Here is a 12,124-nt window from a genome sequence, read left to right as displayed (position 1 = left end):
AATTACGTTGCCATCAAGTCATCCTTGAGGGGGCATTTGTAGGCATCAAAATTCAAATGGGCCCTCGTAGCTTGCTAAGTTAATAAAAAAAAACCCCTAAATCAAAATGGGGCTCACAGGTCCAAATTGGGAGTTCATTAATCAGAATGGGCCTCATGTGGTTTGGGTTTTCGTAGATAAAGCCCATGATCCAATAAATTCAAGTGATCCACACATTAAATATTGGGCCTTATACCCAAATAAATAAGTTTGACCTAATAATAATCCATAAAATCCTTAAAATTGGATTTAGACAAATTTAACCTTTTAAACAAATCAATTAAATCTCTTTAAGTTGGAGTATAATTGGAAAGCTAAATTACCTTTAAGTCTATAAATACAAGGGCCTCTTTCATTGAGGGGTGATCAAGATCACTTTGTCTCAGAAGACAGAAGCTCTTCCTCTAGAGAAGAAAAAGCTCTCAGGCCCTCCTCTAGAGACAAAGCAAAGTTCTTCAGAGATCTGGACTCCGACTAAAGAGAAGATCAAGCATAAAGTCCCTCTCCGGAAGTCAAGAAAACCTTCTCAGCCGATAAAGTGTTAAGTCTAGAGAGAAGAAAATCTACAGAAGCCTCTACAGAAGATCAAGCACAAAGCAAAGGCACCGTCCAAGCAACCTTTTCAACCGATAAAACGCGAAGCCCGAAGAGAAGAAAAGTTACATACATCGTCACTATTTTTTGTACTTAACTATTAATCAGAGGAAACACTGAGATCTGTATCTCTTTTTTTTTTTTTATCAAAAATCAATAAAATAATTTACGATCATATTTTATGAATCTCGAAGTAGATCTGTTGAAATTTATTGACAAAATCATATATATATCTGGGTGGCTTTCTTTTGACAAAATCTTAGAGAACATTCTAGACAAAGCATTTTGTCTTATATGGGCAAAAAATTTCAGAATAGGCTGATTTTTTGTGAGGATGATCTCTATGATGAGAAAATCATTTTCAATAAAAATCAGCCAACTTTAAAATTTTTAACCCTAATTTATAACATGAAGAATCGTGAATAGTCAAGTTTTACCGTAAGTTTGTAACCACTTTTCATGGGAATTGGCTGATTTTTTGTGAGGATGATCTATTGACAATAGAGACCATCCTCATAAAAAATCAGTCCATTCCGAATTTTTTTAACCATATAAGATAAAACTTTGTCTAGGATTTTGTCAAAAGTACGCAACCCTAGATCATCCTCACAAAAAATCAGTGAATTCTAAAACTTCTAACCCCATGAAAAATTGTTACAAATTAACGATAAAAATTGATAGTTCACGATTCTTTGTCTTATAAACTAGGGTTAGAAATTTCAGAATTCGTTGATTTTTTGTGAGGATGATCTACTGATTATAGAGATCATCCTCATAAAAAATCATTCCATTTTGAAACTTTAAACATATAAGACAACTTTGTCTAGAATGTTGTTTAGGATTTTGTGATTTAAAATTGTGATTTAATCTCTTTAAAAAATTGGGATTTAATCTCTTTAAAAAATAAAACCCAAATATTTGTCACTATGGGTGGAGGTAGCTGTTGGTTCTTCTAGATTATGTCCAATAGTCACTTTGTTGATGGGGGGGTTGTCCAAACCAACAATATGTTCTTGGGCTTAGGAATTTTTTTAACACAAATTATAACCTCTTGGCCTAGTTTTTCCTCCGAGGGTTAAACAGAAAACTGACAAGCTACAAAAATGGACATTGACCTTTTTCAATCAAGGAGTTGGATCCTTATTAAAATATTTTTTGTAATTTTTTATAAGATTGATTTTCTAGATGCTGTAGACACCCCATTTTTGCACTTGCCTGATTAATCAACTCGCCAACCCGATTGCAATGGTTCCCAATGATAGATGTATATTCCAATACTTTATTTTGTTACTAGATATGTTTCAGAAATCCGGATGAGGTATCTCGAACTGACAAAACTAAAGAAACTATACTATGCTAGGAAAATATGACCCTAGAAATATAGAAATCATCATCTTGCAGACAAAAAGAAACTTTACGATAAATATCACTAAAAAATGATCAAATTATCAAAATACCCTTAATCTTAAAACATCCCTAGAGTCTACATTACACTTAGGAAAATCCTTTCAAACACATAAAATAACAAATCGAAATCAAATAAATCATTTCACCGATTTTCATAGAATTCGACAAAATTACGAAAATACCCCTCATAAAGTTCACGACCATTCCACACAAAAATTTCATAAATGACACAAATCAATATTTCCATTGAATTCCTTACAAAAAATTGATTCTAAAACATTCTAGAACATAAAAAAGCCGACTTGAAACACAAAAAGTCCTCTCCAAAGGCAAAACGGTAATTTTAGAATTTTTATAATTAAATTTTTTTTAAATTAATAAATAAAACATTAAATAATTAAAGTGAAACATTAATAAAATTAATTTAAAATTTTGAACAAAAAAAAGATCAATCAGGTTTTCAAGCAAAATTGTTGATGGTTGTCAAGATATTTATTCAAGGACCCCTCCATTTGGGGGTCCAAAGAATTAAAGATATAATAGAGGGGGGTTCTCCAAAAAATTAAAGTCAATCAAGTAAGACTAAATTCAAAATTAAAATTAATCAAGTAAGACTAAAGTCACGATATTAAAGTCAATCAAGTAAGACTAAAGTCAATCAAATAATACCAAAAGTCAAAACCCTAATAGAGTTCTAATTAAATAATAATTCTATTTAACAATCCTAATTAAATAATAACTCTATTTAATAGAATTCTAACTAAAATATAACTCTACCTAAAATAATTCTAATTAAAATATAACTCTAAGTAAAAGAATTATAATTAAACACTTATTCTATCTAAACAAACACTTAAAAAAATCTATAAATAGGGGTCTTCACAACCTATTTTCGTATAAAAAAATAAACCCTAGAAAAAGTAGGTCAAAAAGCTTCCCTAGCCTGCTATTAATCCTAATTTTAAAATCCTAACTCCTTACCTAACACCCATATCTCAATTTTAGTTCAAAAAATACCTAAAAACCCTTCCAAAACACCCAGAAACCCATAAACAAATTCGAAGAATTCAGATCTAAGAAAGAGATACCTCAACTTGGAGATCAGAAATCAGATCCGATGATAGAACGAAGCGAGGAATACTGTACAAGGAGTTGTTCTATCAGATATGAGGGAACACAACCATTGCGTTCGAAAAAGGTAACTATTTTTATGTTTTTATTGATTAGGTCTTTTTAGCAATGTAGTTCTATTTGAGAATTAGTAGAGACCGGCGTTTGTTGAGCGGGATTGATGCCTAACCCCTTCCAACTCCGTAACGTGATCCCCGGACTTAGTTTCTTATGTTTCGTAGATTAGTTTCTTTTGTCTTTTAGAGTCAATGTTCGGTTCCTAGACCATAATAACTAGGTGGCGAGTCCCAAACCTCAAAGGTCAAAAGCGGATCCGCATACCCCGCAGATCGTGAGTGCTTTCAGTGGTGACTCCACTGGGGACTATTGAGGATCAGACTTGAAAAATCCCAAGTATGGGAGCATTGCCAGGATGTCCTAGTTTTTTAATTATTTAGTTTGATTTATTTTATTTATTTATTTGTTTATTTATTTATTTTTGTGGCTTGATTGTGGATGATTTTAGGTATTGTATTTTTGTCCAATTGAGGGTCACTTTTTGATGACCCCTAAATAATGAAATATTCAAATTGACATATGAAAATGATGAAATGATGAAGGTTGGGATAGCAATATTAAAATATTTTTACAGAATATTCTAGTAAGAATTAAGTCTGGGTACCTATTAATAAAATGTAGATCTCATCGAGTAGATTAATTTAGAACCTAAATTTACTCAATTTCGTTATCAAGAGACTTGGATATCATCGATGCAAGTTCAATCTGTAAATTTAAAATTGTTGCTTAATGAAGATTGGGATAACAATGTTAAAATATTTTTACAGAACATTCTAGTGAGACTTAAGTCTAGGTACCTATTAATAAAACTTATATCTCATCGAGTAGATTAATTTAGAACCTGAGTTCACTCAATTTCGTTATCGGAAGCCTTAGATATCATCGATGCAAGTTCAATCTGTAAATCTGAAATTGTTGCTGAATGAAGGTTGGGACAGCAATGTTAAAACATTTTTACAGAATATTCTAGTGAAAATTAAGTCTGAGCACCTATTAATAAAACGTAGATCTCATTGAGTAGATTAATTTAGAACTTGAGTTCATTAAATTTCGTTATCGAAAGCCTTAGATATTATCGATGCAAGTTCAATCTGTAAATCTGGAATTGTTGCTGAATGAAGGTTGGGACAGTAATGTTAAAACGTTTTTACAGAGCATTCTAGTGAGAATTAATTCTGGGCACTGTTTAATAAAATGTAGATTTCATCGAGTAGATTAATTTAGAATTTGATTTCACTCAATTTCATTATCGGAAGCCTTAGATATCATCGATGCAAGTTCAATTTATAAATATGGAATTGTTGCTAAATGAAGGTTAAGATAACAATGTTAAAACGTTCTTACAGAACATTCTAGTCAGAATTAGGTCTGGGCACCTTTTAATAAAATGTAAATCCTATCGAGTAGATTAATTTAGAACCTGAATTCACTCGATTTCGTTACGGGAACCTTAGATATCATCGATGCAAGTTCAGATTGTATTTTTCTAATTCACCGAAAATCCGAATTTATCTAGTGTTAGCACAGTTAATGTTCCTGAAAGCGAGCTCATTTGGCACTAGGATCTTTCTCTTTGATTTTTTTTGGGATGTGTTTCTAGTTTTTTCTTTATAATTAAAAAAAAAGGGTTCATCGTTCCTCATCTCAATAATTATCATTCTATCATTAATGTAACATCTATTGGAATCTCGATTTATTTTAGATCACCCAAAAGTGATCATTGATTGGACTTTAAAATTTTTAAAAATTAAGCCTATTGCAATATTTGGGTTTGATCAATTATTATATGCCATGCTCATTAATTAATTTACCATTGATCTTGATCAGATATATAGTTGATGTGCTTACTGGTAATCTTAATGATGTTATTGGATTGGTATTTATTTTGGCTAATATTCATATGGTATCAATGTGTGATAGTATAATCAAGCGCATGGGCCTATTTGTTTAAAAAGGCCCCGGGCACACCCCATCCTGTTTTGCACACACCACATGCACGTTTACTATTTTGCACGCTTGCATGTCCCAATATAGCCAACGTGACACTAGTGAATGACCCGGTCTCTTCGGAGATGCGACGTCATTCATGAAAACCACAACTCCAGTCATGTACCTTAGGGTATTAAACTAGGGCATCAGTACCGTCTGATCAGGTGACTCTGAAAGGTATATCGATGCACCCAGGCTGAAACGACCTGAGCTTTTGACCTATTGTGAGCCACACAGTTACATGTCTCGTTAGCCAACATAGTACTAGTACGTGGTCAATCCCCTCATGAGATGCTAAATCATTTATGAAAGCTACAACTCTTGACTCGTACCCGTAGGTATATAAAAGATAATCCAAGTACATCATTTGCACTTCTTGGTCAAATCCAATACCTAAGCGAGATCCTGCCCCGCTGTACCCTATTGTACGAGGGGGATAGACTACGTCTATTCTAGACGAGAGGTATTTAAGTGGGCCCTTACTCAGCATTGTGTGCCACCTCTCAATAGGGAATCAAACTGGCTGTTTTTGACTTCACAAAAGTGAGTTGAAGTTTTAGATTATCACCTATATGGTATATTAAATCAAGTCACCACGTACCGTCTGATTGAGTACGCTCGAGAGGTATATAGGTGTGCTTGGGCAAAGGTGTCTAGATGAAAATGCATTGCATGTAGTAAGCTTAGAGTCTAGAAACCTCCCTTATAGGTCGCGACCTGAACTTATCGTGGGTGTTCCCGGGTTGCTCTATTTAATCCAACCAACAGATAAGAGGGTGGACTGATCTAGACTGTTCAAACTAAATTCACTATATCGGTCCGACCCAATCGGTGAAATGTACCGATCAATTTGAACCAATTCAATCAGTTGGCCCAATTGACAAATGGATCAACTGATCAATACCAAATCAGTTGGACTAATTGGTTTCACTTTTAAAGATTTAGACCACTTTATTTAGAAAGATTCGATCTTAAGACCAAATTAATTTGTCTGATCAAATGTTCAATCCCAATCAAGGGTAGACCCGCGTCTAACCTTTCTCACTTTCTTGGTCACCATAGACTTATAGTGCTAAAACTAATCATTTACCTACCTTTCAAAATCAACCCCCTCCTACTCTAAACCTAATATTCATATTCAAACCCGATCAGTTGACCCAGTTTCTTTCATTCACCTAATTGGTACTAACAGTGTACCCCCATCATGCCAAGATGAACAAATCTACCCCAAGGTAGTACTAGAACTAAAGAACAGAACGATTATTGAAGCAACGGGTTGTCCCACATATAACAAGATTAAATCAGAATATGAAAAGATAATAAAAACTGGCAAGTTCAAGTCATCCATCTAAGATAATCAAAGTGGCATAGGCCCTAGAATTGTGTCTCTCCATTCAGAATGATGTCGTCTTTTCAAGTCTTCTTAGTTTTTTTTAACTTCAGTTGCGTCAGTCTTTGAATTCAATTAGTCATCTTTATTTTTGGGTTTTAGTAAGGTTTGTCAGTCTATGTTTTTCAATTCCAATAAAATATGGAAGCTTCTGATTATCATGCGTGTAATAATGATTTGAGCATAATATCTAATATAAGGATTGACTTAGAGCTCATTAATCAAACTTAATAAATATTAGAATTAAAGAGTACACTTAAGAAGTACAAATTGGTGATACATTATCCTCAAGGGAACATGATAGAATAATAAATTACTTGAGAAATTCAACAATTTTTCTTCATGGTCTCATGAGGATATATTGATAGATTGCACCCAAATAGATCAAGATATAAAGTCAATGATGATTTTCAAAATAAAAAATTATAGTTTAAGAATCATGCAGTTGAAACCATCGACAAAGGTGCTAAGACTTACAAAAGGATTTACCATGTTTTTTCACTCAAGAGAGAAGAGTTCTCATTCATAAAAGAATAAAAGATTTTCTCAAGTTCTAGAAGAGTTGAATAGTCAAATACAGAAAATTCGATCATACTCGATTTCATAAAACAAGACGGAAAAATATACATTTTCAAAAGAATACCTTACTTGACAGAGCAATCCAGATATCGAATTCTTGAAATTTTGACCAAGTCAAGCAGTAGTCACCAAAGGAGGCTTTCTTTGGTCAAAGAATTTTCCTATCTTACCAAAAGAGAAAAAAAACCCTTCTTTAGCCCTTTGCAGCCTCTGAAAAAAATTAATAGCCTCTTCTTTCTAAACCGCACCGACCAACTTTGGGAGGAAATTTTAGTATGAACTACATTTTGACCTGATCCCAAAAGAAAAAAAGAAATATTTGGGGTACGTAGGCAACCTGAGAAGTTATTTCAGGCCCGATCACGCAAAAAAAATATATTCTTTTAAGAAAAATGTCATCCAAAAGAAAAATCCCCTATTCAAATGTTCAAAAAAAATGCCAAACTAAGGGCATTAAAAAAAATTGGTAGAAAAAAAAAGAATGTCAAACTAGGGGCATTAGAAAAAAAAAGTCAAAAGAATTTAGAGAAAAGAATGATAAAAAAAAGAGAATATAAGACTAGAGGTATTTTGGGAAGTCGAGCCTTTTACCCTTTCTTTCTAAACCATGTCCTAAGCCCACCTATTAAGTCCTCCTGAATGCTAATTGACTCAGTTAAGGTGTAGGGAACTAAGAAGCTGTCGAGTTAAATATTCAAGATCATCACGAAAAAAAAGCCCGCTAAGTCGAAAATCCAAAAATGTGACTTAGGCAAAAGTTAGGGCATAACTATAAAAAAGAAAGCCTGCTAGGTTGAAGACCTAAAAAGGCAACCCAGGCAAAAATTAAGGCATCATCAGAAAAAAAAAAAAAAAAAACAAAACCCACTAGATTGAAAATCTGAATAGGCGATCTAGGTAAAAATTAGGGCATCATCAAATGGGAGGGAATGTCCCATCAAGAAGAAAAATTCAAAAGGAAGCTTGTGCAGAAACTAGAAAATGCAGAACCATTCAAGTCACAATATTCATTTTTCAGCCAAGAGTTCACATCCGACGAAGACAATGTTGAAGTCGAAAAAATCAGAAGTCATCTTGAACATTGTGAGATCTTCAAGAGTATGTTTACTTGTTCAAGTGTTCGCTAATGGAAGATGTAGAATCATCAACCACTTTGAAGAGAAAGATCTTCTATTCTAATATTTATCAAGATTTTTTAAGTTCAGCTCAAATATTTTTCAAAAGAAATTCGAAAGAAAATGATCAATCCCTTATTGCACATATAATAATCTTAAGAGTCTTAAATTTAAGGGAATGTCAATTCTTCTATCGGTCATACATCAGAGTTCATATTTTTCAAGCGTAATCCACTCCATCAGTCTTATAGTCAAGTTCCAGTTAAATCCAACCTTGAAATTAGGGGTATTTTTGAAAGTCATTTAATTTTAAACTTAGTTTCTTATTTTTCGTAGATTAGTTTCTTTTGCCTTTTAGAGTCAATGTTCGGTTCCTAGACCTAATAACTAGGTGGCGACTTCCAAACCTCAAAGGTCAAAAGCGGATCCGTGCACCCCGCGGATCGTGGGTGCTTTCAGATGCGCTTCCTAATTTAGAAAAACTACAATTATTGTTTAGTGAACTATATCATACGGGCATTTAGGATGAAGTGCATGTGTTCCTTATGCATATATATATATATATATTTTTCACCATTATACATCTAAAGATGCCAAACACAATTATAAACAATGAAGATCATAATGCAATTATGCCCCACATCAATTGCTAAAAAAACAAAAAAAAAATCATAGATTTATATGCATTTAGAGACAGACAGAGAGAGAGGGCAGTTTGTGATAGGTCCCGCTAAAGATTAGTGCTTAAGTAACTGTTCTCTTCGGGTAAGAATGTACCATAGTTTGGATAACTTCTTTTTTTTTCCTTTCATTGATTAATTCTTGGTTGCCTACATAAGCAAGGCCACGTACATAAATGCCTGAATAAAAGGAAAACTAGTAGCTAGCAACTAGAACTAGAACTCAAACACATGTAAAAACAGAGCATAACTAACAAAAATAAATGTGCAACAAAAAAACACATGTTGCAACGTAAAACTCTCAACTGCCACGACCCAATCCACTCCTATGTTGTTCTTCACGTGTTCATGTCCCAACTCATCCCAAATATTTGGGATTTGGCTTATGGCCCCTCCCAAAATGTCGTGGCCTAACAATACCTCCCCCATCAAGCGGATCCTTGTCCTCAAGGTCCATAGTCGGAAACATCTCTCGTAACTTTTTTGTTGGCTCCCACGTTGCCTCATTGGCTGGACGATATTTCCATTGCACTAAACTCTATTCGACAAACTAGGTTCCTTGCTTGATCCAGCGGTAGTCTAAAATAGTTTGAGGTTCCAATATGACTACCCCTTCATCAGTGAATGGTGGTAACTCGGTTTGTTTCGTCTCAACATTTCCTCCGTTGTCCTGGTATCGTTTAAGTAGTGACACATGAAACACCGAATGAATGCGCACCCCGTATAGTAACTGTAATTTGTATGTGACAGGTCCGATCTTGTCTAGAATTTGGTAGGGTCCATAAAAACAACTAGCTAGTTTCTGATGGACCCGTTTGAATACCGTTTGCTAGTGGTATGGGTGCAGCTTCAAAAGTACCCATTTGTCAGTTTCGAACGAAATGTCCCTTCTCTTTTGATCTGCCATTTGTTTCATTATATTAACTGATTTTTAAGTTGGCCTTTAGTTATCATAGAAGTTCATCTCGGTTCATGAGTTGTTGATCAACTTCGTGTATTGGTGAAAGTCCTTCATTGTATGTCGAAATGGTGGTAGTCTTCCATACAACGCTTGAAAAGGGGTCATTCCTGTCGAAATATGGTATGTTGTATTATACCAATACACAGCCTAAAGTAAGTAGCAGCACCATTTTCGTGGCCACTGATGAACGAAACACCAAAGATACTACTTGACGCAATGATTATTGACTTCCATCTAGCCATCCATTTGTGGATGGTATGCAGAACTGAGCTACAGTTTGGTGCCCTACATCTTGAAAAATTCTAGCCAGAAGTTGCTGATGAAGATTGAGTCCCGATTACTAACAATGGACTTGGCATTTTGTCAAGCCTAATGATGCCTTCCACAAATTTTTCTACCATAATTTTGGAGTAAAAGGATGGCTTAAAGTAAGAAAATGAGCGGACTTAACTTGTCGACAACCACCATAATGGTGTCCCTTCCTTGCGAAATCGGTAATCCCTCAATAAAATCTAAGGTGATGTCGACCCATACTTGGCACAGAATTGGCAACAGTTGAAGATGCCCAGCTAGAGCCAATGTCTCGGGCCTTTATCTTTGGCATACCTCGCACCCCTTGACATATTCTTGCACTGATCTATGCATCTCATGCCAATAAAATTGTTGTCCCAACTTCTTAAACGTACGTAGGACACCTGAATGACTCCTTACCTTGGTGTTATGCATTTCATGTAACAACTTAGCCCTTAAAGCTGCATTGCCTGGAACAATGACCTTCCCTTTGTATAGTAGTAGCCCTTGACGCCATGTATATGATCCTTTAAGTTGTTCCGTGGCCGCACGACCCATTAACTAAATGTACTGGTGCCCCTTTGCAGTTTTTTTAATTTCTTCCCATAAACTAACTTGCGGAAGGAAAATATGGTGAAGAATGGGACTACCTTGTTTTTGTGAGAGAGCATCGGCTACAGAGTTTTCACAGCCTAGTCGATATATAATTTCGTAGTTGTAGCCCAAGATCTTAACTACCCATTTTTTTTTGTTTCGGAGTTGCTATTCGTTGCTTTAGAAAATACTTGAGACTACGTTGATCGGTCTGAATATAAAATTTTTTGCCTAAAAGGTAAGGCCGCCACATGCATATGGCTTCTACGATAGCCAACATCTCCTTAGCGTATGTCGACCAAGATTTCTTGGTCACTTCGAGGGCTCAACTCATGTACTCCACTAGTTTGCTTTGTTGAGACACGATCGCTCCAATTCCTTCCTCGGATGCATCTATTTCAATAGTGAAGGCATCGTTGAAGTTCGGCATAGCCAATGTAGGAGTGGTCATCATGGCCTATTTGAGAGTAAGGAAGTGCAGACACCCTATTTTTGTACTTGTTTGATGAATCAACTCGTCAACCCGATTGGGATGGTTCCCAATGATGGATGAATATTCCAATGTTCTATTTTGTTGCTAGATATGTTTCAGAAATTTGGATGAGGTATCTCAAACTAACAAAACTGTAGAAACCACACTACGTTAGGAAAATATAACCCCAAAAATATAGAAATCATCATTTTGCAAACAAAAAGAAGCTATACGACCAAATTACCAAATTACCCCTAACATCACTAAAAAATGACCAAATTATCAAAATACCCCTAACATCAAAACATCCTTAAAGCCCACATTAAGCTTAGGAAAAATTCTTTCGAACACATAAAATAACAAAGTGAAACCAAATAAACTATTTCGTCAATTTTCACCAAATTTGATAAAATTACAAAAATACCCCTCATAGGGTTCACAATCATTTCATGCCAAAAAATTCATAAATGATACAAATCGATAATCCCATTGAATTCCTTATGAAAAATCGATTCCAAAACATTCCAAAATATCGAAAAATGACTTCTCAACACAAAAGTCCTCTTCGGGGGTAAAACAATAATTTTTCAATTTTTATCAATTTTAAATTTGGAAATTAATAAATAAAACATTAATTAATGTAAAGTGAAATCTTAATAAAATTAATTTAAAAATCTGAACCAAGAAAATTAATCAATCAAGCTCCTAGGCAAAATTGTTGATGGTTGCCCACTTATTTAAGTGGAGCACCCCGATATTTATTAAAAGACCCCTCTATCTAGGGGCCTAAAGAATTAAAATATAATTAAGGGAGGTTCTTTAAAA

Source organism: Akebia trifoliata, chromosome 1 (assembly GCF_017979445.1).
Source record: "Akebia trifoliata isolate Shusen 1 chromosome 1, ASM1797944v1, whole genome shotgun sequence".
NCBI lineage: Eukaryota > Viridiplantae > Streptophyta > Magnoliopsida > Ranunculales > Lardizabalaceae > Akebia > Akebia trifoliata.
Note: the sequence above shows the minus strand (reverse complement) of the source record.